Source organism: Vicugna pacos, chromosome 7 (assembly GCF_048564905.1).
Source record: "Vicugna pacos chromosome 7, VicPac4, whole genome shotgun sequence".
In the NCBI taxonomy this organism is placed as follows: domain Eukaryota; kingdom Metazoa; phylum Chordata; class Mammalia; order Artiodactyla; family Camelidae; genus Vicugna; species Vicugna pacos.
Genome location: NC_132993.1, coordinates 59575795 through 59601292, shown reverse-complemented (window position 1 = coordinate 59601292; position 25498 = coordinate 59575795). Strand labels below are relative to the sequence as shown.

Below are 25498 nucleotides of genomic sequence, written 5' to 3'. Positions count from 1 at the left end.
AGTGGCTTGATGGAATTAAAGATGAATATGGAAGCAGAGGTGCTCACTTAAGCATTATCTACAATGTCAACAAATGAGAAACAACCTAGATGTCCAACAATAGAGTATTGGGTTTATTTCTGTTGTTTTCTTTTCTTTTTTCCCTCAACTTATTTGAGGTATAATTGACAAACAAAATTGTGTATATTTAAAGTGTGCAATATGATTTGATATACATACACATTGTAAGAAGATTACCACAATCAAGTTAATTAACATATTCACTGAGGATCTGGTTTATTAAATTAGGGAGTATTATATCCTATGCAATCATGAACAATAACAATGCAGTAGAATGCAGTAGAATATTTATTATTATGGGAAAATATTAACGATGAATTATTGAAAGAAAGTGATATAAACAGTAAGTACAATGTGATCCTAACTGTACTAATACATAGAAAAGGAGTTAGGAAGATACAAATCAAATAGTTAATAATAAATGGGGAGATTACAGGTGATTCTATGTCTCTTCCCTGGAGCTTTTCTGTATTTCTGAGTTTATCACACATGCATCTATATTGTAATTAGAAAAATGTATTGTTTAAAATGCAAATGAGGAGAAAAGTATGGCAGGTCAAATCTAAAGAATGAGAAAGTCTAAATAAGAATTGATGCAGCGTCTTCTGTGTTTCTCCAACCAGAAGAGGTTCTTTTTTGTCCTAGAAGGGAGGGGTATATGTGACACCATCTGAGAATGTCACAGCAAGAAGGATGCTCAAGGAATAAAGGGTAGGTACCAATAAAATATGAATTTTTGGCTTTGGCCTTCTCTGTAAGATGCTAAGAAAAGTCTTGATCACAAATTATCTTGAAACAGGTAGACTGGAGAAATGTGGCCAAGTAGAGCTCATTAGAAACTGAGTGTGGAAGCAATGCCATATGAGGATATTTAAAATTAGCAAATGATGAGATGGTCAGGCCAGGCACCAAGTGCAGGCAGTGTGTGCTAATTTGCTTTTCACTGGTAGCTGTGAGTCATGGTCTCTGTGACCAAGTTGCTAGAGAAGAAGTAAGTTGATGAGCTTCCCATTCTCCTTGGAAGCTCATGGAGTATGAGGGTAGATAGGGAAAATGAAGGCTATTGAGTTGAACAAAGTCTGAGTAAACCCAGCAAACAGAGACAGCCAGAGGTACACATCGGGAGGTAGAGTAAGAATTAGGGTGATAAGAGGGAAGGAGATGAGAGCCAGGGAAAGGAAGGGAGTGCTCAGTTCAAACAGGGGCCATGCCTAGCTGGTCTGCAGGCAAAACAACTAGACTGAGGGCAGCCATAGGAGAGGCATCCCTTTCATCTTATGCAGAAGCACATTATCCAGCACTTGAACTAAGAGTGAACTGGGCTCCTCATTACGCTTTGCTAAGAGCCCAACATCCTGAAATTAAACAGAAAATACAATCACGTACGTAACCCATTGGCATCAAAATAAAGTTAAATAGAGGGAAATATAAACAGGAAAACATGACTTGCCAGCAATGAGAAGCATCGCAAAAGAAAATCATATAATGAAAGTTCTAAGGATGTAAACATACTAAAAGCACCCAGATGACACTTTGCTTGTGTCAGCTTCAGGTTGTGAATTGAAGAAGACCTCAAAAGCTTGGGACACACCATTCAATAGTTTGAGAGCTGAAATGAGAAGTGCATTCTATTTTTGATCAGGGTCAAGGGAAACATGTGTCAGTCTCTTTGTGAGGGTGAAGAACACACTGAGACAGCCAGAAAGACATGCGAGTAATGCCACTGACATTTAAAAATCTTCTTTTCCATGTCTAAGTACACCCTGGCGAACTCATGGTTTCCAGATAGAAGCAACACAGTCAGATGGTTTTCTCCGCAGCACTGGCCTAGGGACTGTGGAGAGCCAGGGAAAGTAGCTAACAATAGCCTTAGACTCATTGCTTCTGAGTCACAAAGGAGTAGAATTTTGAATCATCTCTTGCTTCTATACTTTTTTCCCCCCATTTTACCCTTCCTTCCCGCCCAGAGAATACTTGTCTCAATTGCAAGGAAGTACCTCCATCCTCCACTGAATCAGATGGAGAAATCTGGATTCTTCTGACCTTTGTAACATGCAGTACTAGGCAGACTATAATGTGAATAATGGACTAATCCAACAAATCACAATGCACAGCAATCACAGCCACCCTGTGAAACAGAGGGGAATAGTGTCTCCACCCGGTTCCCATTCTGAAGTCTGCGTTTCATGGCCTCTTTCACTAACCATGTTTCTTTAAACTTAGTCAGAGCTTACCCTTCTCTCATTAGACTTGGACAAGCTACTTTAGTGCTGGAAATTAGATCCAGAAAGAATCCAGGGCCATCTGGGAACAGCTGATTATGATCTCCTGTGGTGACTAGAGACACATATGTGTATATGCACACACTTTAGAGATCCTGGGTTATACATGCTACTTGCTTATCCTCTATTGAATTGATGAGAAAAACAATCCTGAGGGGAAAGGCAGGGAGCCTTTGGGGCTTCTCCCCTGTTATTAACTGCCCTGACAGTTAATAACCGCTGGCTGGTTACCATGTCCTGTGAATTTCTCCCACAGAGTTCCTCAGTGAGGTACAGATTCTGCCTTCCCACCCATAATGATCCAATCACCATGGTCTTCCCTTTGTTGAGTCCTTCCATTTTCAGTTTTTCTGGATGATTAGTAACCAGCAGTTCTAAGCTCTTCTCTTGACTTCTCTTAGGTGTTTGTGTTCCACTTAGGACACTCACCTCGCTCCACCTTTGTTATAACTCTTAAGGGTCTTATAATTCATAGCTTTCTAGACAGTAGGCACATGATGCAATGCCAACATCTGTTGAATTGATTGATTAAATTAGATTTTGAACATAGTGGCCTGCCAGAAATGGTTGGTTTTCCTGAAAAGACATTAATTCTTTTGACTGAAAAGAGAATACTATGAAAAAATTAAAAATGTATACTACAAAAGAAAAATACCCATTATACCAACACTTAGAGATAAGACTTATCCTTTTGAAGCTTACTTTCTTTTTTTCAAAAACACTGTAATCAAACCATTTACATTTTTCCCCAAATAAAAAATCATGTCAGAATCATTTACAAAATAATCCTTGTTCTTCCAACTGATCTGACCTGCCATCCTACTGAAATGGTTGAAATGCCACTTTACTTATATTGAAAAAGTTGTCAAAAGTAGTGTTCTCCACTTCCTCACCTCTCATTCTAACAGGAATCCATACTCACCGACCTCACCAAGATTGCTCTTTTCAACCTAAGCAATGACCTCCATTGTGTTCTTACCTTACTTGAACTGCTAGCCGTACTTATCACAGTTGACTATCCCTCCCTGACACACTTTCTTCTCTCCTTCCATGCCTAGCTGGTTTTCCTCCAGCCTCACCAACTACATCTTTTCTGTTTCCATTGCTGCCTTGCTCCTCTCTGCCTGCCCTCCAAATATTAGTGTCCAAAGCTCCTTTCCATTCAGTGGAAATACTGTAACAATATTAAATAATGATGAGTATCTTTGTCTTTTACATGACTTTAGAGTGAATGGCTCTAGTCTCCCTAATAAGTATGCTGTTAGATATTGATTTAATATAGGTTTCTTTATCAAAACAAGAGTAACATAACCTTCTCTCCTAGTTTAAGCACTTTCTTTTTAAGTAAGAAATGGATTCTGAATATTATCACATGCTTTTCCTACAACTATTGTGATGTGTGCTTTGGTTTCTTCCAATAATATACTGGCAAAAAAGGGCCATATAGCTTGTGGTAAGGGTGTGATTCTGTAGCCAGACCACCTGGCTCTGCCTTTACTCATTCTGTGACTTTGGGCAAGTTACTTATTTTTCCTGTACTTTAATTTCCTTGTCTGTAAAAGAGATACAATAATGGAATACACCTCATTTACTTTTGTGAGAACTCAGTTAATACATGAACCGATCTTAAACTATAACTAGTGCTATGGAAGTATTTGTAATTGCTTTTCAATCCTGAAAGTATCCCTACTTTATCATGCCCTCTTGCTGTTGAGTTTTCTCATTTGTATTTAGAAGTGGAAATGATGTCCAGTTTTTTTTCCATTATTCAATTTTTGTCAGGTTTCATATCAAAGCTATGTGGTCTTTATAAACGGAATTTAAAATTTCACATTTTTCCCCCTATGCTCTGAAACAATTAAAAAGAACTGAGAGTAATGTCTTCCTTAAAGGTTTGAAAGAACTCACTGAAAACTTCCAAGACTAGCTTTTCTGAGGTAACATTTTAAAAACTTGAAATTTTTATCTATAGTTATCAAGTTTTCTACTTCTTCTTATATTAATTTTTTGTTTTGTTTTGTTTGTTTGTTTATTATTTTGTAATGGAGGTTCAGGGGATTGAACCCAGGGCCTCGTGCATGCTAAGCACACACTCTACCACTGAGCTATACCCTCCTCCTTAAATTAATTTTGATAACATACTTTTCTTAAAACACTTTTTCAAGATTTTAATGTAGTATGCTCTTTCCTTAAAAATAAATCTACCCTTTATCTACCAATGTATTTCCTTTCTTATTCATAACTCTGGCTACTTTATTATATTTTTTCTTTGATTAAGCTAGCTAGTGAGTTAGTTATCAGTGTTTTTTTTCTCAGTCTGTTCTCAGGTTTATTTTCATCCTACCATCTTTCTATTTTCTGGTATATTAATTTTTGCTTTCACCTTTTAGTATTCCTGTCTTCAGCTTCTCTTAGAGTTGCTTTGTTGTGCTTTTTCTAACTTCTTGAGTTGAATGCTTAGTTATTTTAGTTGTTTAAGAATGAAAGTATTGAATGCTATGGGGTTTCCTCTGTGTACAGAAGACTATATTTCTTTACTTTTATCTTCTGCAATTTTTTATAGATGTATTATGTTTTAAATTCAACATGTACACATATGAAACCATTCCATATTTCTCTTCTTGTCTGATTAAAAAGTACCTTGCATCTTAAAAAAAAACACAAATAAACAAACCAAGAATTTAGCACAACTCCTCCCCCTGCCTCCTTTTCCCTTTCTGTTTTTGCTAACATAATTTGGAGTTGTAGGCACATATTGTTGTCTTAAATGTTCTGGTTTTACATTACATATTTTCCATTTTCAGTGGTCACTACTAAGTTTTTTTATAATAAAACTTCCCTATTATTGAGCTCTTAGTTTTTCTTTACTTTGATTAAACTTTAAATAGATCTTTGAAGACTGTTTTTTCAAAGTTCATTGATGGTACATTTCCTAAGTTCCTAAATATGAAAGAAAAGTCCTTCTATTTCCTTCACATGAAAAAGATATCCTTTGGCGGGAATAAAAATTTAAGTCACAATCTCTTAACCTCAAAACTCTAAATCTGCACTATCCAATATATAAGCACTAGCCACACAGAGCTATTTGAATTTAAATTAATTAAAATTAAATAAAATTAAAAATTCAGCTCATCAGTCACATTTCAAAGTCTCAATAGCTACATGAGGCTAGCAGCTGCCATACTGTACAGCACACATATAGAGCATCTGCTACATCACAGCACTAAGTCTAAATAGTGATCCACTGACTTCTAGAGTTCAGAGAGGGTTGAAGACACCCGTCTTTTATTCCTTCATAGAATAGATTTTTTTCTACCTAGAGTTATAGAATGTTAAATTTTTAGTTTTTAATTATGTAGATTTCAGTTTAGGATATCAATTGGCATATGCAAAGTAGTCTCAGCTCAGGAAAACTTTCTTCAGTTATGTCTTTAAAAATTGATTTTTTTCCTCCAGCTATTCTAGCTTCTTCCTTGGTTTGGGTCTCTTTTTTCTGTCTTCTTTTTTTTTTTCATTTCATTTTCACCTCTGTATTATTTTATCTTTCCAGGAAAGGTTCTCAGGTTAGTCCTTCATATCACTGAGTTTATTTCCAACATGTCAAATTATATTTTTTCTGTAATGAGGATTTTAGTCCTACTATTATTGTATTTTTAGTTCTTATAATTACTTCTTGTCAGAATCACCTACTTCTCCATCTCATCCCACTGTCTTTTTTTTTCCTTAATCTGTTTTCCTTATTACTTTGACTTCCGGTTTCATAGAGGCTATGTTTTCTTGATTTTAACTAGAAATTCCAAACAATTTTCTGAACTTTTTTCCAGAATCTTACAGTTGGTCATTTTCAGTGATAAGCAGTTTCTGTTCTTCCAAATTCTCAGCATGACATTTTCTTTCCTTTATTTTGCACTATTTTCCCATGGGCTCTCATTTGTTTGTTTTTTTTCCTTAGTTATCTTTAAATAAAGTAAGAACAGCAAAGAGCTTACATTTGACAATAAAGGACTGCCTTTTGCTCATCTCTTTTTCCTTGTTAACTGCATATGTCTAAATCTCCAGATGGAAGCCTGGGTGATGATGTTCACTCAATCTCAAGGTTTAACAGTCTCTGTCCCTACCCCCACAACTTTGTGGGGATTTCACTTCGTAGGATGTAATAAGCCACTGGGCACAGCCCTTTACTGGCCCATGGTTTCCTGGGGCTCACTTCTCTATATGACATGGAAGGGTGGAAGGCAGCTTGGACAGTGCTCAGGAAGCCTCCAGAAGCAGCAACTGTGTGGTGTAGATTTCTGGCTGGAGCAAGACTCTGTCTAATGAGGCAAAGCTTCGGAATGATACCAAAGAGAAGGCTGGATTATCTTTAAAAAAAAAAGTCCAGTTTTTTGGTTTTTTTTTTTTTAACTTTTCTAGTTTTTAAAATGTCCATTTTATTCCATATAACAGGTAACTAATATAATTTACATCTGAGGAAGCATTGGTCCACAAAACTGATACAGTTAGATCACCCAACCAAGCTCTATCAGCCTGGTAGATCCCAGAGACTGCTCCCAGATCGTGTCAATAGATTTTCTATAAGTCTTGCTATTTTTATATTTTTTCTGTGTCTTCATAGGTATTCAAGGGGGAAGCTGGAAGAGGCCACCTCAAGGCAGCCAATTCAATTCCACTTTTAACTGGATACCAACAGTTTTTATACACATTTTAATCTTTCATTGCTTTTTTCTTATTATAAAACAAGTTTATTTCTAACATAGAAAATACAATTAGATTTAAAAAAAATAATAATTCATGATCCTACCACCCAAAGATAACCACTATTAAGGCTTCCTGCTACATATTCTTTCTGGTTTTCTTAACGTGATCTTTATACTTTTATCATACAAATGTTAGAATATAAAAGAATTGTCCCTGTGTTCAAAAATAGGCAATAGGGTTTTGACATTCATTCAATGATCAATCAGTTGATTTATCTCCATTCTCTTATTATTTCTTAAACTTTGTCAGAACCACGTTAGGTGCAGACAATACAGAGATTGAAAATGTGAGGGGTTTTGTTCTGAGGGCATTGAAGGTCTGGCAGGGAAGATGGACAGGTTGATAGGTAAATACTGTACAATGGGATATCTCTGCTACTCTAGAGGCAGGAACAGAGAAGACTAACAGCAGGAGGGAGGGCACAACTCTCAGACAGAGCAGGTCTGAGAAGTACCCCCAAGGAGAGGAAACTGGACTGTGTCTTTAAGAATGACTAAGGGCCCTTCAGGTGGACAAGTTTGGTGTTGGGGACAGAGTGGGAAGGTAGTACATTCCAAGAAAAGAGAACAGCTTATGCAGAGCATGAAAGAGAGACCTGAGCATGTACAAGAAACTACAAATGATTTGACATGATTTGAGAGGTTAAGTTTATATACCATGCACAGAAGTTTGGTTTTCAATCTTGAGGCCACATGCAGACACTGAATGAGCTGAAGACGAGCAACCTCCTCTGACGTGCCTTATACATGGCCCACTCTGGATGGATGACTGGATTAGAGGCAGGTAGAAATAAGAGGCTAACAGGGGGACTAGGGAGCTGCTTCAGTAGTTCAGGCATAAGGTGATAAAGGTCTGAACTCAGGGTGTAGAAGTAGCATCTTCTCAGCCTAGCAGAATGCCATCTTTCACAGGTAGAGATGACAATACACCTAACTTCCATAAGAAGAAAATATATTCTGAGGATATTTAATCACGTATGGTTTCTTTCACACATTAGAATGTTTTACTGATTAATTATCTCTTGTCCATTCTTCACTGTCCCAGGATATATTCCCTCCTTATACATTTGATGATACTTCTTTCCAACAATGTCTTTCTCCATGGTCTAGACCAGTGGTCAGCAAACTACAGCCCTCATGCCAGATCTGGCCTGATGTTTCTTTTTGTGAAGTTTTGTTAGAACATAGCCCAGAACATTCATTTGCCTATTTGTCTCTGGCTGCTTTTGTATTACAATGGCAGAGTTGAGTAGCTGCAACAGAGACCACATGTGGCCCACAAAGCATAAAATATTTCCTATCTGGCCTTTTAAAGAAAAAATTTTGCTGACCTTTCATCTACTCTAGACTTATCCAAATCCGACTCATCCTTAAAAGCTCGATTCAGAGTTCCTCATGAATCCCCTGACCATAATCATCTTTCTCTTTCCCCTGAATTGGAGGTTGTTACTGTCTGGGTCACACGTTATTTTAATTATTTTAAAGTCTACTGTCTTGAGTTTCTTTTTTTCCTATAAACATAGTTTTTTTACATCAATTACAAATGTAAACTTTTTTGAAAACAAGGGCCATATATGCAAAGTACTTACTGGCTGTTAATAATATTCAAGGCACAATCCTAGGCACTATGGAGAATGCCTTTAGACTCCTCACTACCACTGCTTGTCCCCTCCTACCCCTACTGCCATCCTCACTATTGTGGGATACTTGGACACAAAGGCAGACACACTTGGTAGGCAGCTCTGTGAATTAAAGATGCAACTGGAGCCCCATCTAAGAACCTCACAACTTACCTCTTTTTGTTAACTGCTTTTGAAAAGGTGAATTAGCAGATATCTGAAAAGGCTAGTGCTCATTAGCATCATTATTCTCCAAAAAATAACTGCCTAGATCAAACCCCCAACCTTCACTGGCATTGAAGGAACTTGCTTTCCTTTCAAGCAATAGCTGGGTATTGACAAAAGCAACATATCAAGCATTGGGAAAAGCTGGAAAAGTGCACAAATACTCTTAGCAGATGTGTTTTAGGCTGTATATATGGAGACATTTACAAAGAAGTCACATATTTTAATCTCTTGTGTGCTCTCCAGCTTCCTCCCCTAATTTTTTGTTTCCATGCTTTCTCAGTGAAGTTTCCTTATGGATTAAGTGGCAAACTCTCCTAGGGGTGTAAGGTACTGTCACTGCACACACCCCTCATTTGTGAGCCAATTTTGCATAGTAATAAAGAATGCAGAGTCCGGAGTCAAACCAAATTATAAATCCCAGCTCATCTGCTCATCAACTTCCTTAACCTGTCTTAGTTTCTCATCTGTAAAATGGGGATAAAGACAGTACTCTCCCAGAGAGTGGATGTTAGGATTCCATAAGATAATACTGGTCAGGTTTTTAGAATAATGCCTGGAGCCCTCTGAACAATGCATCAATATCAGTTATTATTATTTTTGTTGTTATTATGTTATGGGACAAGTATTTTTTTTCCTAGAAAATATATTCAGTTACTATTTAGTCATATATGATTTCTGCCAGACACAGATTTGTTGGACTACCTGAAATAATGCTAGTGACCCAGGGTCCTAAATTTCTCAGCAGTGAGACCATGACACTTTTCTCTTTTGGAGGATGCACTGGAAAATAGGAAATAAGAACTCTAACTTTGAAACAAGTTGAATGCCAAAGCTTCTCGCAGGGACCCTAACCACTATTTTATTTTAAATAATGGAAAAAAATTAAAAACAAGGGAAAATAGCCTTTTGGTACAGACATCACATCCCTTGAACACAACATTGCAATTGTTTTTCTTTTCTTTTGAATAAAATAACAAGTATTATGTTAACATATCCAAAGACAACCTGGAATGTGCTATCCAGGCAGGAATAGAATTGCAAATGTTTGATCAGGATAGCAGGAAGCACACATTCTGCCACTCTACTCCCAAAATAGAAAACCTATTTAGCACTTTGTAAAACACACTAAATGAAGTTTGCTCTCTCCTGCAGATACAGATTTTACTTCATTTTGTGCCAGCAAAATTTTTGAAAATTGCATGAGGAGAGAGCAATTTTTGGCACTTTGGCTGGGAGTACAAAATGTTAGCAAATGGTGCTGAAAGGATCTTAAGTGTAATGTTGGAATAATATTCACACAACACTGGCTGCATCTTCATTTTTAACCTATTTACATATTCACAGGAAAAAAATGCTTAGTAGTTATTTGTCTAAAGGTGCCTATTTAAGGGGAAAATAGCATTCACAATTTTTGAATGCATTAGTCAAGAATGTTGCTGCATATAACAATTCATAAAGAAAAATATCATTTTAACTATCATAGAAGAATGTGGAAGGATATAGGTGGGAGAATTCTGGACATCAGTGTTAGCTCTGGACCCAGAAAGAAAACAAGAAGGGAAGGGAGTGAGAATCACAGGCTAAAAATTTCCACAGAGTAAGTAGGCATTGAGAGACTCACTAAAAAAGCTGAACAGAATTTCCAGAGTTCTAACATGGCTCTCCTAACTTGTGACCACTTGCTTAGTATAGAAGCCTCTCAAAAAGAGAAGCATGCTGTTCATCTGCATTAAAAACAAAAACAGAAACAAAAAACACATCATTTCATTCCTAATATATTTAACGGCTATATCCTATGTCCATTGCACAGCAATGGAAATTGTGGCATATATGTGGAAGTGTCTATATTTCTTGCTCACAAAGAAATTACAATCAAATTAGAGAGAGAATACTCTATTTATGAAACACTGAATAGACATTAGGAGGTGTAAAGAAGAAGTGCCAACCTCTGGCACAGAAGCAGAAGCTGAGATTTTTGGGAATCTATATCTGTAGGAAGTAGGTAAAGGTGTAAGATTGAGCAGAGGTGAAACTACAAATGTTCAATTATCTTGCAGACCACGGCAGGCTGAACTGTAATTCAGGCCTAACAAAGCCTTGGCCCACCCAGTGGGGCTGGGTGTTGAAGCACATACTGGCCATCAAAGTTATCTCACATTGGGCCAAAGGAATATTTTCACCCCTGCCTGGATCAGTCACTGGATGTGGACAATCCCGGGAAGGGTGTGACCTGAGGTGGGCAACTGAGATGGACCCTTCAGATGCTAAGAACTGAAGTCTCTGCTGACGGCCCTCCCAGATGTTGGGAAGCACACATGCTGGAAAGAGGCTCTGGGTGGAGCAGCTCCATCTACCATAACTCATTTGTAAGGCTCTTTGAGAACTTCTAATTAAAGCAGCTGTTAGTGGAAGTGAATGGAAACTCAGCAGAAAGATCTAGCAACGGACTCCTGGGGAGTTAACTATATACAGCTCAAGCACTGCATGTATACAGAGAGTTTAGTACAGAGACAGCTCATAAACTAATGTGTTTTTATTTAAACTAGAGGTTAGAAAATGAAGATGATTTTTGAGGTACAACAAAATATTCAGATGAAAATCGTCCCCCTAACTATGAAAAAGCCCCACAGTCGTCAACAAAAGATCTCCTAGTCAGTGGTAGCTGCATGGCTATACAAGGGGAATGATCACAAGCCAAAGCTGCGACTGAGAGATCTGTGTTTTTTGTCCTGAAGAAAAAGGCCACCAAACCTCTACAATCAGTGATATTGCTGACCTTCAGTGGAAAATACCGCTGGTCCAGTGTTGTGAGAGCAGTTAGTTTGATCCTTTGTGACTTTCAGATGGCCAGTCTTGACCGACTCTGAAGAAGGCCAACTATGTGACGTAGAAAAGCCTGCATTCTTTTCAAGTGCACCCAACTCATCAGTAAGCTAATAGTCCCAACCGTGCATGAAGCCATCACCACAGGGCATGTATGTGCATATCAGACAGCAGCAGGCCTTCTGTAGATTACTCTGTGCCCTGTATTTCATTGTGTCATTTGGCTCCAGTGTTCATTCTTCAAGAAGAGTCAAGATTTGACCACAATTGCACCAGCCCCATGGTCTCTAAAGCACTGCTTCCTTTTCATCCCACCAGTGCTCTGTGTAGTAGATAGTATTACTATTTTCATTTTTTTTCAAAACTGAATTTGAGAGAAGTCTAGAGATCTAAATTTAAAATTATTATATATTTTTTGGTAAACAGCAATTTGGTATGAACATAGGTCTGGGACTCCAAATCCATCCTTCTTCCCATTACAGCTGATTCATCCTCCTAACACTGTCCTTCAGTACATCCTGTGTATTTTCTGTAGCCCACCAGTTCTATTAAATATTAATAATGTTTCCCCCTAGACGATTCTATGGTCAAACAAGATTGGAAATCACTAAGTAAAACAAAGTTAAACAGAGTTATTTTTTAAACACAGGAAGTCTCAGAGCATGTTCATACTAATGTGCATTGTGAATCTATAAACAGCTCAAAGGCAGAGGTTACCATAACTGACTTGACCACAAAAATCTTTTCTCCTGTGGGCATCTTGCAAAACTAAGCATCCACAGAACAAATGATGGGAAGCTGCTGCATGAGATGCAATACAATCCTCTTTCAGCCAGATGTCAGAAAGTCCTCTTTGGTCTGGAGTGTTACACTGTTGCCAAGTTGATGAGAAAAAAGTTTCTCATCACTGACGGGCAACAGTTTCTAGCCTCCCAGGCATACAGTTTCTAGCCTCCCAGGCATGCTCTCCAGGCAGTCGGGGAGATACCTTGACAGTGGATCCTTCATCTGACTCAGTCATACGAAGCCAATGCTAGGAGACAAAGCCATTTGGGGAGACTGAGTTCCAGCAGCTTTAACATAAAAGATTAGAAAGATTTAGAAATCTGAAGACAGACAGATTACAAATAACCAAACAACTTTGTAGGGTTGCTCTGTCTCTGAAAGGCATTGCTTAGAATTCCAATGAGAAGCATTAGCTTCTAAATGAAAAAAGCAAGTGGAAGAACTTACATCACTCACACAAGCAGAGCTACAGATAAAATCCAGTATTCTCACCATGCAAAAAACTGGCCTGACAGCTACAAAATATATACATTTCCCTCTTTTTATTCCTACTTTTTAGACAGTGACCCTTTTTTTTTTTTTTTTTTTTTTTTTGGTATAAGCTTAGTCTCATCCATGCAATTTGATAGCAACTGCTTCCCAGATTTAGTCTGGCAGTAAGTTTGCCTATGGTGTGTTCAGGTGTGAGGGTCTGGGATTTATGTTTCCATTTGACTGTTGCCTTTGGACTTCTGTGCCCCTGGGTTACTAGGACTGAGAGGAAAGCAGTTACTCATGGAGAAAAATTAAGGGTGGGTGGGATGAATAACAACAAAGTCAGGAATCTAAGATGCCACAGTCTCCAACTCCTCCAGAAGAACAGCTTCAAACAGCATGTGGGTGGCAAGTCAAGGACTGGTTTTTATTAGTATTGCCATAAATTTCCCAAACCTCATAGGAAATGTCACCTCTGTGGCCAGAGTGGTAATAAATTAGGGATTAAGAGAACTTAAAATTCCACACTGGAAAAGGTGTTAGGCTCTTCCTTTAAGATTTCTATTTAAAATATTATATATATACATATGATTTCCCATATCTTATTAAAGTGGCAGATGATATTTTCCAAAGATAAACTATATTACTTAAAATAAGTATAATAAAATAACTGAGGAGAGCTTTCTGGAATATCCACACTATCAAGTGCAACTCATATTAGGTGGACTTGAGAGAAAGAACCATAGACATAGTCAAGGACCAGGTCATAGTGGACGCCAAAGTCTTTGTTCATGGGTAATGGCACGTGTGATCATCAAGACTGAAAAAGAAACTTCAACCTACAGGGCTGATGAAGAACAAGATGACAAAGGGTTTTAGGATGCAAAAAGGTGTGGTAAAAAGTTTTACCAAACCCAGTGTGGGAAGAAGCTAAAAATTATTCTATCCAGGGACTTCAGAGCACAGCAGATGGGCCTCATGTTTGAATATTTAACATATTTCTACTTTTTATTTTATTTCATATCGCTTCCCATATCTTTTTATTTCATAGGTTTTGGACAACATGTAAAATTGACATAATAAAGTTGTCTGAAAAGACATAATATCTCTCTTAATCTGCAGGTTTGTTTTCCATACAATTGAATCATTAACAATTTCATGGTAGAATGCATATTTGAGTCAAATAAGCTTTTTATGTTAAAATAATATTTGTTACTTCATTGTTTACTGGCCATTTGTATTTCTTGTAGTATGAATTTCCTGTTCATGTCTGTTACCCATTTGTTGTATGAGACCATTTGTATTTTTCTTATTCATTTTTATGAGCTAACTCCATATTAAGGTTAAAAATTCTATGTATTCTATACATGTTGCATATATTTTGGTAAACTAGCTTCAGAACATGATGAAATATCTTCTCTTTTTGCTAAAAATGGAGGAAAATCACAAAAAAATAATCACCAACACAAAAGAGAAGAGGGAAAATTTTATCTTTAACCAACCATTTTAGAGCAGATGGTACATAAATAACCCAATCCATTATTTGGGTCATTTCAATTTTATGGTAATCAAATATCAATTTTTCAAACTTTGCAAGCATAATAGATTCTATGTATGATACTATTTAAAATATCCAGTGAAATCTAAGCTATCTTAGAAAAAAACTTTCTTTTTTATCTTAAGCTGCATTTCCCAAAAGAAGTGTAGTTTTTTTCCCCTTTGTACTCCAATTGTTTGAAATGCAAAATGAAAAGTTAATTGTATGAATTAAACTTAAAACACACATACTCATACAGATGTTCACTCAAGCATGCATTGAAAAGAGTCTGTGAACAGAATAAATATGTTTCCCCCTTTCTCTTTTTATTTCCACTCTTTCTGTAATTTTGACAGCACCATTAGTGTTGATATACAAGCATGATTCAGGTGGATTTTCTAGCAACTATAGTACCATGGTTTTGGAGATTTCCTCAATTCTAATAAAAATAATGATAGAAATGGCTAATGTGCCAAGCAATGGGTTGCAATGCTTTCTGTGCATTAACTGATTTAATACAACAACCCTATGGTGGTGGGTATTGTAATTAGCTCCTTTATACGTAAGAACAAATGGAGGAACACCAGAGGCTTAAATAGTCACTTAACCAAAGTTACGTGGCTGGTAAATGGCAGGGCCATGAGTCCCAAGCAGGGCTCAAGGGCTCCATGTGCTGACTGACCATTATGGTACACTGCCTCTCAAAACACAGAATAAAACAATAATGGGAGTTATGATCATATCTGGCTTTTTAATACAGGAGGCAGATTCCTAACAGAAAAAAGGGAGGAAACATGACTGCTCCCTAAATTTGACTTATTTACAAATTAAGCACCTAAATAAGTATCAGGGTCTATAGAAATGATTATCTATACCTGAGTTCACATTATAACAGAGGAGACAGATACACTAACAAATAAATGTAATTTATTTTGACAGGCAGGATGGCATCCCAGAGGAGGTGACATTTCAGTTGAGGATGGGAGGAGATGTAGGAGAGCAGTGACTTTTGTGACCAGGACCCAGAAAAGGGAATGAGAATGGCATCAGGAGGGCAGTTGAAATTCGCCTTAGAAAGGAGGCGTCGTAGCGTTGATAGCAGTCCATATGGACTGAGTACATGTGATACGCTAGGTACAGTGCTAAGCATTCACTTTCTCATTTATTTCTCCCCCTAACTATGAAACCAATACCATTACTAACTCTGCATTACAGATGAGGATACTGAGACAGGTTACCAATCTTTCTGAGGTCACCATGCCGGGCAAGACGGGAACCCAGGCCCCCTCCTCCTAACCATTTTACAACACAGTCCCTTATTTATCTTCTGAAACAGAAAGGAATGAAGGAGCAATGAGAAAAGACAGAGATATGTTTGTGGGGAAAACTTACACTTGATGGTATCTGTATGTCTATAAATTTGGAAGCTAGGCTATTGTCCCAGAGGGGGGAGTATGATTAGGAGGGAGACGAGAAGAGAGTTGTAAAGCTTCACATCTAGTTAGAAGCTAACTACACAAGAGTAAGTCATTTGCAGAACAATTATGAGAGTGCAGTTGAGGAAGAAAGCCCTATATTTGTAAAGGAACACCTCAGCACAGTTACTCAATATTGTGCAGACAATGGCAACTGGCCACTATTTCCCAATCTCTTAGCCAGAGACCCCCATTGCTACATTCTTAGGGTTCTTAGTCCCTCATTCCTTAGCATTCTTCCCTCCAAGCTTGGCTCATCTCTCCAAGCTTGACTTAGCCCTTGTCTGATCATTGCTGCTTCAGCTGAATTCCTTCTTGCAGCCTCTGATATATCAAACACATCAACCTTCATCCTATCATGGCCTGCATGGTCCACCTGATCTGTCACCAACCATCCAAATCCCAGCATGACAATGTAATCCCCACGTCCATCCTGCCCTAATTAATTTTTGCATTTAAGCAGATTCCATGATAAATTATACAATTTTTCTTTAGTCCTCAAGAGTCTGTTTAGACCCAGTAAAACATAGTCATATTCTTTCACCTAAATGCAGGACCAGTGTTTAGAAATCTATCTTTGTAAATCAAAATCATCTATATTTATTTATTTAGTGATATAAGGTCAAGTGGGAAAAATAACCTCTGAATCCCATAAAGTCTGTAAGTGGAAAATGGATGAATAAGAATGCCACACTCTAGCACTGTTAACTAGTGTGCTCTTCAACTACTGGGGCTGATGTAGCCCAGCTGAAGCGTGCACATTATAAAAATGTGTTAAATATAAAAAGATAGATATAGATATAGATATTAGGCTTATTTATAAGTTGAGCCAATTTATAATTTGGGCAGTAGCTATGACTATAAAAATATGCAGTCTACAATATAAAATTGTTATTATATACCCTAAAGAAATATTGTCTTTAAGCCCTGAGAAATATGAAATATCTGTTATTCATCTCCACAGAGACAAGAAATTTAAATGGCAGCAAGAAAATTTAAGTTGGATGCACAGAAGAATATGGAAGAACAGTGAGAATGGTTAAACCAAGGAGCAAGTGAGAGCAGCCTTCCTATTTCACCAATGACCTGGACATTTTTTCTTAGATGATTTTAGAATTGCATTTATAGACTTGAGGCTATCTCAACACTATGGAGATGACTCTAAATTGGAGGTGGCTTATACCGGTAGGGGGTGTATTTCAAATGGAAATTTCCACTGCAGACAGAGATGCATGCTTAAGAATAGAGTACCTACAGAGATGAATGAACGTCATAAAACTAAATCTCCAACATCTTTCAATTTGTGATCCTAAACTTTAGCATCTTTATCAGGATTTGATGCCACTCTTTGATATTTTTGGTTCAGGCTATTTCCATCCTAAATAGAACAGGATTAAAAATAGGAACAGGAGAACCATCTCTTGTGACTCCAAAGGTGTCTGGGAGCAGGGTGGCTGCTCCCAGCTTCACCTCTCACTGGTAAAATCAAACAGAAGGAATTGCAAATTCTTTAGGGCCAGCTCTAGTGGGTTTTCTCAGTTGGCTGGAAAACCTCAAAGGTAAAGATTTAATTAGGAATTTAACATTGGCTTCGAAAAAGAAGTCACAATCTCTAAGTATTTCACACAGGGGAGAAGTCAAGCCACTCACAAAAGAGTTTCCTGCTGAAAATTCTTTAGTGGTAAGGAGTGTGTCTCGCTAATTGGGGTGATGGCCAAGAGGATGTTAGTGGCCAGCCCTTTGCCCAGGGTGGCTGCCTCCATTAGGAATGGCAATATGCCCTTTTTGTCTACTCTGAAAGGCGCCCAGTGGGGAGGCCTGAGGAGCTACTGGCTGCCTTTGTGGAGAGGGCAGGTCTGGGCAGGCCTTGGGCCAGCAGGGCTGAGCAGCCACCTGCTGATGGGGCCTTTCTTCTTCATGAAGGAGTCCAGGGGACTCTATTAGAGAAAGTGCTGCTTCAAGCAAGCCGTGGCCACCTTTAATGATTTCCAGGGAAGGAAATGAGTCCCCCAAATCAATTATGACACTCAATTAGGTTATTAGGTTGATGAATCCCAAGTGAAACCAGAGGATGACATGTGTGATTCAATGGCCTGCATCTCTCCCGGCTTCAGGCCCAGGAGTTACCATGTTAGCATCTTGCTGATATTCCCTTATGTACCCTTATAGTGCAATGGTTGGAGCCAGCCCAGTCCCAGGCACAGAGTAAGCACTCAGTAAAAATGGTTAAGTATAAATCTCAATGCCTTTCTTCTCTCTGGATTTGGTCAGTATCTAAGCACCCAATTGGGTGATCAGGAATGGTTGGTGTATATATTTTATATAGTGAAAAAGTGGGGAACATCTCTAATGTACACTCTTTCCATTTCTTTACTGATTAAATGGTTAAATCATATGGATGCTTTCAATAGTAAAAATGTCCAAATAATTTGTTCTCGTATGAACACATATAAAAATCTGAGAAAGAGTGCAGATAAAAAGAAACAAAGGTTAAATCCACACACAAGGACTATGCAATTCCTAGGAGAAGGGGCCCATAGCTTATCTCCATATTAGTAGGTAAGCCACAAAATGTGGCAGAGTTTCCGTGTGCAACTGTTGTTGAAGAGATTGCCTTGTCATCAGCTGTCTTTCCTTCATGCATAGCAAGAAGATTTCCCTGTTGTTCTGTAACCCTTTTGGGCTCCCTCTCTGTGCCTCTGATCCTGACCCTGCACCCAGCCACCACAGGGGTGCTGTGATTGGTTAAAAGAACACAGCTAAGGGCCCAACAAGCGAGCAAAACCCACCCTGAGCCCTGCTCACACAGGCGATGTTTTCTGCTCACTAAATCAAATCCTCATGAAAGGGGCTTTTTTTCCTAATTTGCAAAAAGGTGCTATACTATCCAGTGGAGGTCTGGTAGATGTGCTTAGTTGCATTATCGTGGTTGTCTCTAAATTATTTCTAACAATATAGGAACTTCATTGAAAGTGCTTGGTAGATGTCCATATCTGCAGAGCTGTACTGCACCAAACCCCAGAAAGAGACAAAAGAGACTATAGAGAAAGGACACATCCAAGATAAAGGCTCAGAATTTTCCAGCATTGTTCACAGACACCAGAAGCACGACACATGCCAAGAAAAATAAATAAAAAGAAATCCACAACTAAATACATTTTAGTGAAGATACAGAACACCAAAGACAAAGGGAAAATCTTAAAAGCAACAGGAAAAAATGACCCACAAATTACAGGGAGATTCTCCAATGCAATAAGGGAAGCCAGAAAACAGTGAAATAATATTTTCAAAGTGCAGGCAGAAAATAACTGCCAACTTACATCCTCGGAACAACTGTCTTTTAAGCACAAAGGCAAAAAAACAAAGACATTTTTGGCAAACAAAAGTTGAAATCATCACTAAAAGATCTTTACTAAAGGAATTTCCAAAGGATGATTGTCAGAAAGAGGGAAAATGATCCCAAGAAAGAAAATACAGCCTACACATGAAGAAAAGTGAGCACAGAAATGCTTAAACACAGAGGTAAACCTAAAAAACATTATCTGCATGAAATAGTAATAATTCAGATTTGATGGCTTAAAAAAGACAGAAACACTGAAGATGAGAGAGTGACTAGAATTAAATATGTTAAGGATCTGTGTATTCTTCCAAAGAGAGACAAAGGCATTGATTACTGACTTCTTTAAGCTTATTTCCTAATTTCAAGGGTGATCACTAAAACAACAGAAGTAAAATGAAAAGCTTTCAAATAAACAAAGGGAAGAAAATGGAATAAAAAGACAAACAAAATATTCCATCAACTGCAAAAGGCAGAAAGATAAATGGAAGAAGCAAAGAAAATATGAATCAAATAGAAGGAACAAAGTATGATGGTTAAAAAAAAAAGCCCAGATATATCGGTAATCACAGAAAGCATAATTGTATTAAACTTGCCAGATAAAAATAAAGGTATCAGACTAGATGAAAAATAAAATCCAACTACATTTTGTTTACAAGTGGTACACCAAAAACATACCTAAGGACATGAAACAGTGGGAAATAAAATGATAGGGAAAACTAACCAAGCAAATACTAATCAAAATAGAGTTGGGATAGCTATAATAATACAGATGAGATAGACTCTGAGACAAAAAACCATTCTTATGGATGGAGAATGTCCCAATATAACAACAAAAGTTTCAACTCCCCAGGATGATATAACAATTCTAAAATTGCATGTAAGTAATAAAATAGCTTCAAATGATATAAATCAAAAGTTGATAGAACCATAGAGAGAAATGGACAAATCCCTTCTCATAGTGTGAGATTTCAGCACACCTCTCTCAATTCTTGATAGGTCAAAGAGATTAAAAAAACAAAAAACTAGTAGAAATACAGCAGCATTTTGTTGTGCAATAATTTTATTTTTAAAAATCAGAAGTATAAATAACTGCTACTCTGAACATAAGGACTTGATCTAATCCCAGTAAAAAAGCAAAGGAACCTTATGCTTTATTTAAGCTGAGAAACCTCACGGTTGTTTTATATACATAATTTCCAGTAGGCATTGTGAAAATTTTAAACTATTTAGAGATCTTCTACATTACTAACTCAATTTCATCCACTGATCTAGTGAAACCCACAGACTTTAAATGTATTAACATAGAAGATTTGAACAATATAATTCATAAATTCAATTTAATTAATGTATAAAGAAATCTGTACCTAATAACTTAAGAATACACATTCTTCTGAAGAACTCATGGAATATTTATGAAAACTGCCAAATGTAGGCCATAGAGCAATTCTCAGGAAATTTCTAATAAATGGTATCTGACCACAACAGAATTAAGTTTTAAGTCAATATTATACAAAATGTAATTACAAAAAGAAGTAACTCAGGAATACTAGCAGCAAATACTTATGTTTCCTACTATTTCCCAGACCTGTTACTACATGTTTTACATATTAATTCGTTTTCTATTTACAATAGCCCTTTGAAATGAGCATAATTATACCCACATTTTAAAGGTGAAGAAACTGAGGCACAGGGAGGTGACATAAGTTTACACAGCTTGCAAATGACAGGATTCAAACCCAGGAAGTCTGGTGTCAGATTCCAAACTCAAAGCCCCTATTCTTTATTACTTCTCAAAAGACATGCAAAGTCTTTCTCGGTAAATCATAAAGCTTTATTGAAAGACACTATGATCTAATAAAAATATGGATATACTAAACTACTGGTTAGAAAGACCCCCAAATCATTAAGATATCAATTCTTCCCCCAAAATTGTTCCCTAAATTCAATACAATTTCAATCAAAATCTTAAAGTTGCTTCTAGGAATTCAACAAAGTGATGCTAAAATTCATATGAAAAGAACAAATGGTCAATAAAAAACTGGTTATAAAGAACTTTCAACTTGTGGAACAACTGCTCCATCAAAGTAAGGAATGAATTTGGTAAATAATTTTTACCTTTATCCTCACAGGTGGTCAGACACTAATTTTTACAATTCTAATTAAGTCTATAGATATAGTTGCTGTGGCCAGTTCTAGTTTAGAAGTATATAGAACTCCAAGACTTTTATACAGAGGGGGCTATACAATTTTTTTTTGCCAAATCAGGACAACTTTGAGAAGAAGGGGGAGCCCTATTTATAATTAAGTTACACCTGTCAAACCAGGATGGACAGTCATGCTACTTTCACTCTATTCTCCACTTTTTAAACAACTAGTGTGTTCTATGAGTTATGCCAACTATTTCTAGGCCAACTGACACTTTTCAAAAATTATTGGTAATTGACGGACTTAAGGATCATGGTATATATCTTTTTATGACACACGCACCTTGACCATTAAACCAGTTAGACACTCACATTTGAGCAGTGTATATGCAATGGTGCTTGAGACAATCATTCAGCAATCTCTTTTCTGGTTTCCAATCTGCTCCTGATTCAGCCCAGTTTCCATTCAGTTCTCCCTCATTTACAGTTCCACTCCTGCTCAGTGGACTCAGGATTTGCCTTTGGCTCTAAATTCTGAATTCTCAGTGCCCCTGCAGGCATTGGCCGCCAAACTTCCCACCGGTTGTCCCCACAATCCTCTATTCCAGAAAGGCAGCTCTACACTGCCCTCCCACTGGGAGCCAGTCCCTGACCCAGGCCTCAGGTTGTACTGTCGTCTGGCCAGAGATGGGTTTCAGACACAGCTTAGTCACAGACACTGCCACCCTGCAACACGAGGCCCTCCCAAAGTGGAGAAATGTGTGTGGGTTGGGTGGGGTTTCAGGGCAGGGGTGAAACAGATGACCTGTCTTAGAGGTATATGCCTATCCTTAAAAACATGCCCTGATTTCTCATTCCCATTCACTGTTCAAACTAATAGCTAAACTGGAAACCTAATAAAATGAAGGAAACGTAGTAACTTTGAACTTCTGAGAAGGTAAATATGAAAAGTTAGTTCGCCCTTTATAAATAGGAAAACACTCAGAGTTAATATTTAGCTTAGCTATAGTTATTTTCACTCACAAATTTCTCCAATTCTTTGCTAGACTAAGGAAGAAAACTACTTTTCAACTAAAGAAGAGAAAAATATTATTCAGCATTCACATGTTGGTGTCCAACCTTGGCTGTACACTGAAATCACATGGGGAGTTTTGGAAAAAAAAAATACCACTGTCTGGATTCCATGCCTAGAGATTCTGATTTAAGTGACCTGAAATGTGCCCAGCCATCAGGGGTTTCATAGCCCTCTAGATGATTCTAAAGTGATTAATGTAACTAATGTAATGTAGCGTTGAGGACGCTGACAACCTGTCACAAGACTTCATTGTATACTTGTACACAAGACTTCATTGACTCTTCCCAATAATCCTGTGAGATGCCAGCCCTGCAGATGAGGAAATTAGGGCTCAGAGAAGTTAAGTGAATTACCCCTGACCACGCAGCCAGTAAGGGTCTGAAACAAGATTTGAAGTTAAATCTGCATGACTTCAAAGTCTGTGTGCAGAACCACTAATGAGTGAGGAAGAGTTGCCGTTATGGGGAAGAACGCTCACACATGGGGAAGGCCCTGTTTAGCAACCTCAGTTTCCTACTCTAGAGCTGTTCCACTCCTGCTTGAAAACACAACCAAAGCCTAATCTCTAGAACCAACCTTGTTCTTAAAAAACCATATTGAGAGTTTGCCCAGTGCCTCTGTCAGCCTTGCTTCCCGGATCTGCTAACTGAGCTCTCACCTTCTGCCTTTGGGCTGAGGTGCTGACATGCCCCCTACTCCAGTAAGGATGAACAAAAAGCATGAGTCAGGGGATCGAAGTCTTGAATTCAAATCCTTCTCCGTCCTATTGTATCCCTGTGACTTTGGGCAAGTCAGTTAGCCCCTCTCTAAGTCTCAATTTCCACATTTATAAAAGATAAAAAACAAAACCTATATTGCAGGATTTTAGCTAGGAATGAATAAGGTAACAAATATAAAAAGCTAGCATAACAACCATCCCACAAAAGCTCAACAAAGAGTAGATATAATATAGCTACTATTGATATTGATGTAATGATTATTATTACCTAATACCCCATTCTAAAGGAGTAAGAGTATTGCTTTACTCTTTCAAAAATAGCTTGAATGTTGACATTGAAACCTACTCTTTGAGCCTCAGCCCCAAAGATGAACAGCCCAACCTCCATAATGCCTGAGACTTGTCTTTCAGAATTTCAGCCTGGTACCGACAGTCAGAACATGGTCTGCTGCAACTCCTGAAGACACGGAAGGTTTCCTCAATGCAAAGTCTATGCCCATTCAGATTACCTACCTCAGGGCTGTTCCAGATCACCGTGTGGTCGCAAGAAGTGTGCTCTCTCAGTTTCCAAGTCTCCAATCCGCTCCTCTCTGGCCCATCTTTCTATATCCATGGCAACACATGTTATGACTTCTGCCAAGTAAAAAGCATAATGTTAACACATTGATTTGTGCATTATAAAATGCAATACAATTGGTTTAAAAATTTGGGCCCAAGGATAAGGCATACTTTCCCAGTTTCCTAAAAGGGGCCCCAGCCTAACCCAAAACCACAAATGTGGTGGGGCCAAAACTCTCATTTATTCTAATCATTTCATAATCAACATAGATAAAGAGGCATAATTCCCTTGAAAGATTTTCAAGGCTTTCCTTAAAGTGTGTTTCCCTCACTATTGTGGTTCTAAACTATGGCCACGGCCTCAAGACCAAATTATAGCCTTTGGCGGCTGGTTTCAGTCTGGTGGTTACGGCAATGAATTTGGAGTCAGGAATCCTGGCATCTCAGCCAACTATTCCCTGGGTAACCACAAGCAAGTTAGCTGTTCTTGTCTCAGTTTTTCTATCAGTCAAATGGGGTAATTTTTCCTTTCTTCCAACTACTTCAAAGGCACATGTTACAGCAATTAATTACCGCATGACCCACTAAACTTGGAACTTTCTGTGCAGTAACAAAGCTACTGTCAGTTTTTTCCTTCAAAGTATAATAATTTAAGTTTAAGATACTGTAGGTTTTGAGTGTCCAGATGTTACAGCTGCAGGTTCATGTGGGGCTATTTATCCCTAGGGTGACTTAGCCATGTACCTAATTGCCTTATTGCTGGCTGATGGAGGTGGCAGTATCTTCCAAAACATTAAACCAAAGAGCTTGGGTTCAGCTCAAGAGAACAGCATTGCTAAATCACATGGGTGGCTTTCTTTAGTCTGAAATGCCCTGGCTTCCCTATAACATAAGCATCAGATACTATTTGAAAAATATTCTGAAGAATAGTTGGTATTTACAGGTAAACAAGGTCTGGTAAAAAAAACTTCCTGTCCTGTGTTGACACCAATATATTTCTTTGTTTGCTGCATTCCTATTACTTTTAGCTCTAATAGGATTCTTTTCTCCCTACTCCATGTTTTAATGATATTTTAACACTGAGAAATTCTATTAACTCTTTGCATACAACTATTGACAGAACTATGGGAAAGTGAGAATCCACCTAAAAACACTACTTTTAGAGTAGCTCTGAGAAAAACAACTTTAGGCTTCAGATTTTATAGCTGATAAAAGTGATAGCCATTGAGAAAAGAAAAAAATTATATAGTTAGCAGTTAACGTTATTTTTAAAATAACATAACAAATCATTATTTACATTACTGATTTTTCCTCCTTAGTGTTGTTTTATATGCATATCACTTCTGAATAAGAATATAAACGTTGACAGTTCAGCAGAATACTAAGGTGTTACCACATAATGTGGATTATGAATACACATTATCCTGTTTTCTAAAATGATTAGCCTGCAAATGAAATAGAAAGAAAATAACTCATCACACTCATTCTCTCCTGGTATAAATAAATAAACAATTAATTTTAGTACTGGGGATTTTAGCCAATGATAGTCCATAACTCAAGGAGTGATGGAAATGTTAGCTATCTTGATTGGGGTGGTGGTTTTAATGGTGTATATATCTGTC

At 37.6% G+C, this 25498-nt stretch overlaps 1 protein-coding gene across 1 annotated transcript in view; it reads right to left on the bottom strand.

The window, feature by feature from the left end:
* The window catches only part of LOC102543981 (spermine synthase), a 65491-nt gene extending 41539 nt beyond the window's left edge, over positions 1–23952 (bottom strand). Inside the window, exon 1 of the mRNA XM_006207656.3 lies at positions 23832–23952. The gene's annotated coding sequence lies outside the window, so the exon portion shown is untranslated. The remainder of the gene's footprint in view (positions 1–23831) is intronic.
* Positions 23953–25498: the final 1546 nt, after the last annotated feature.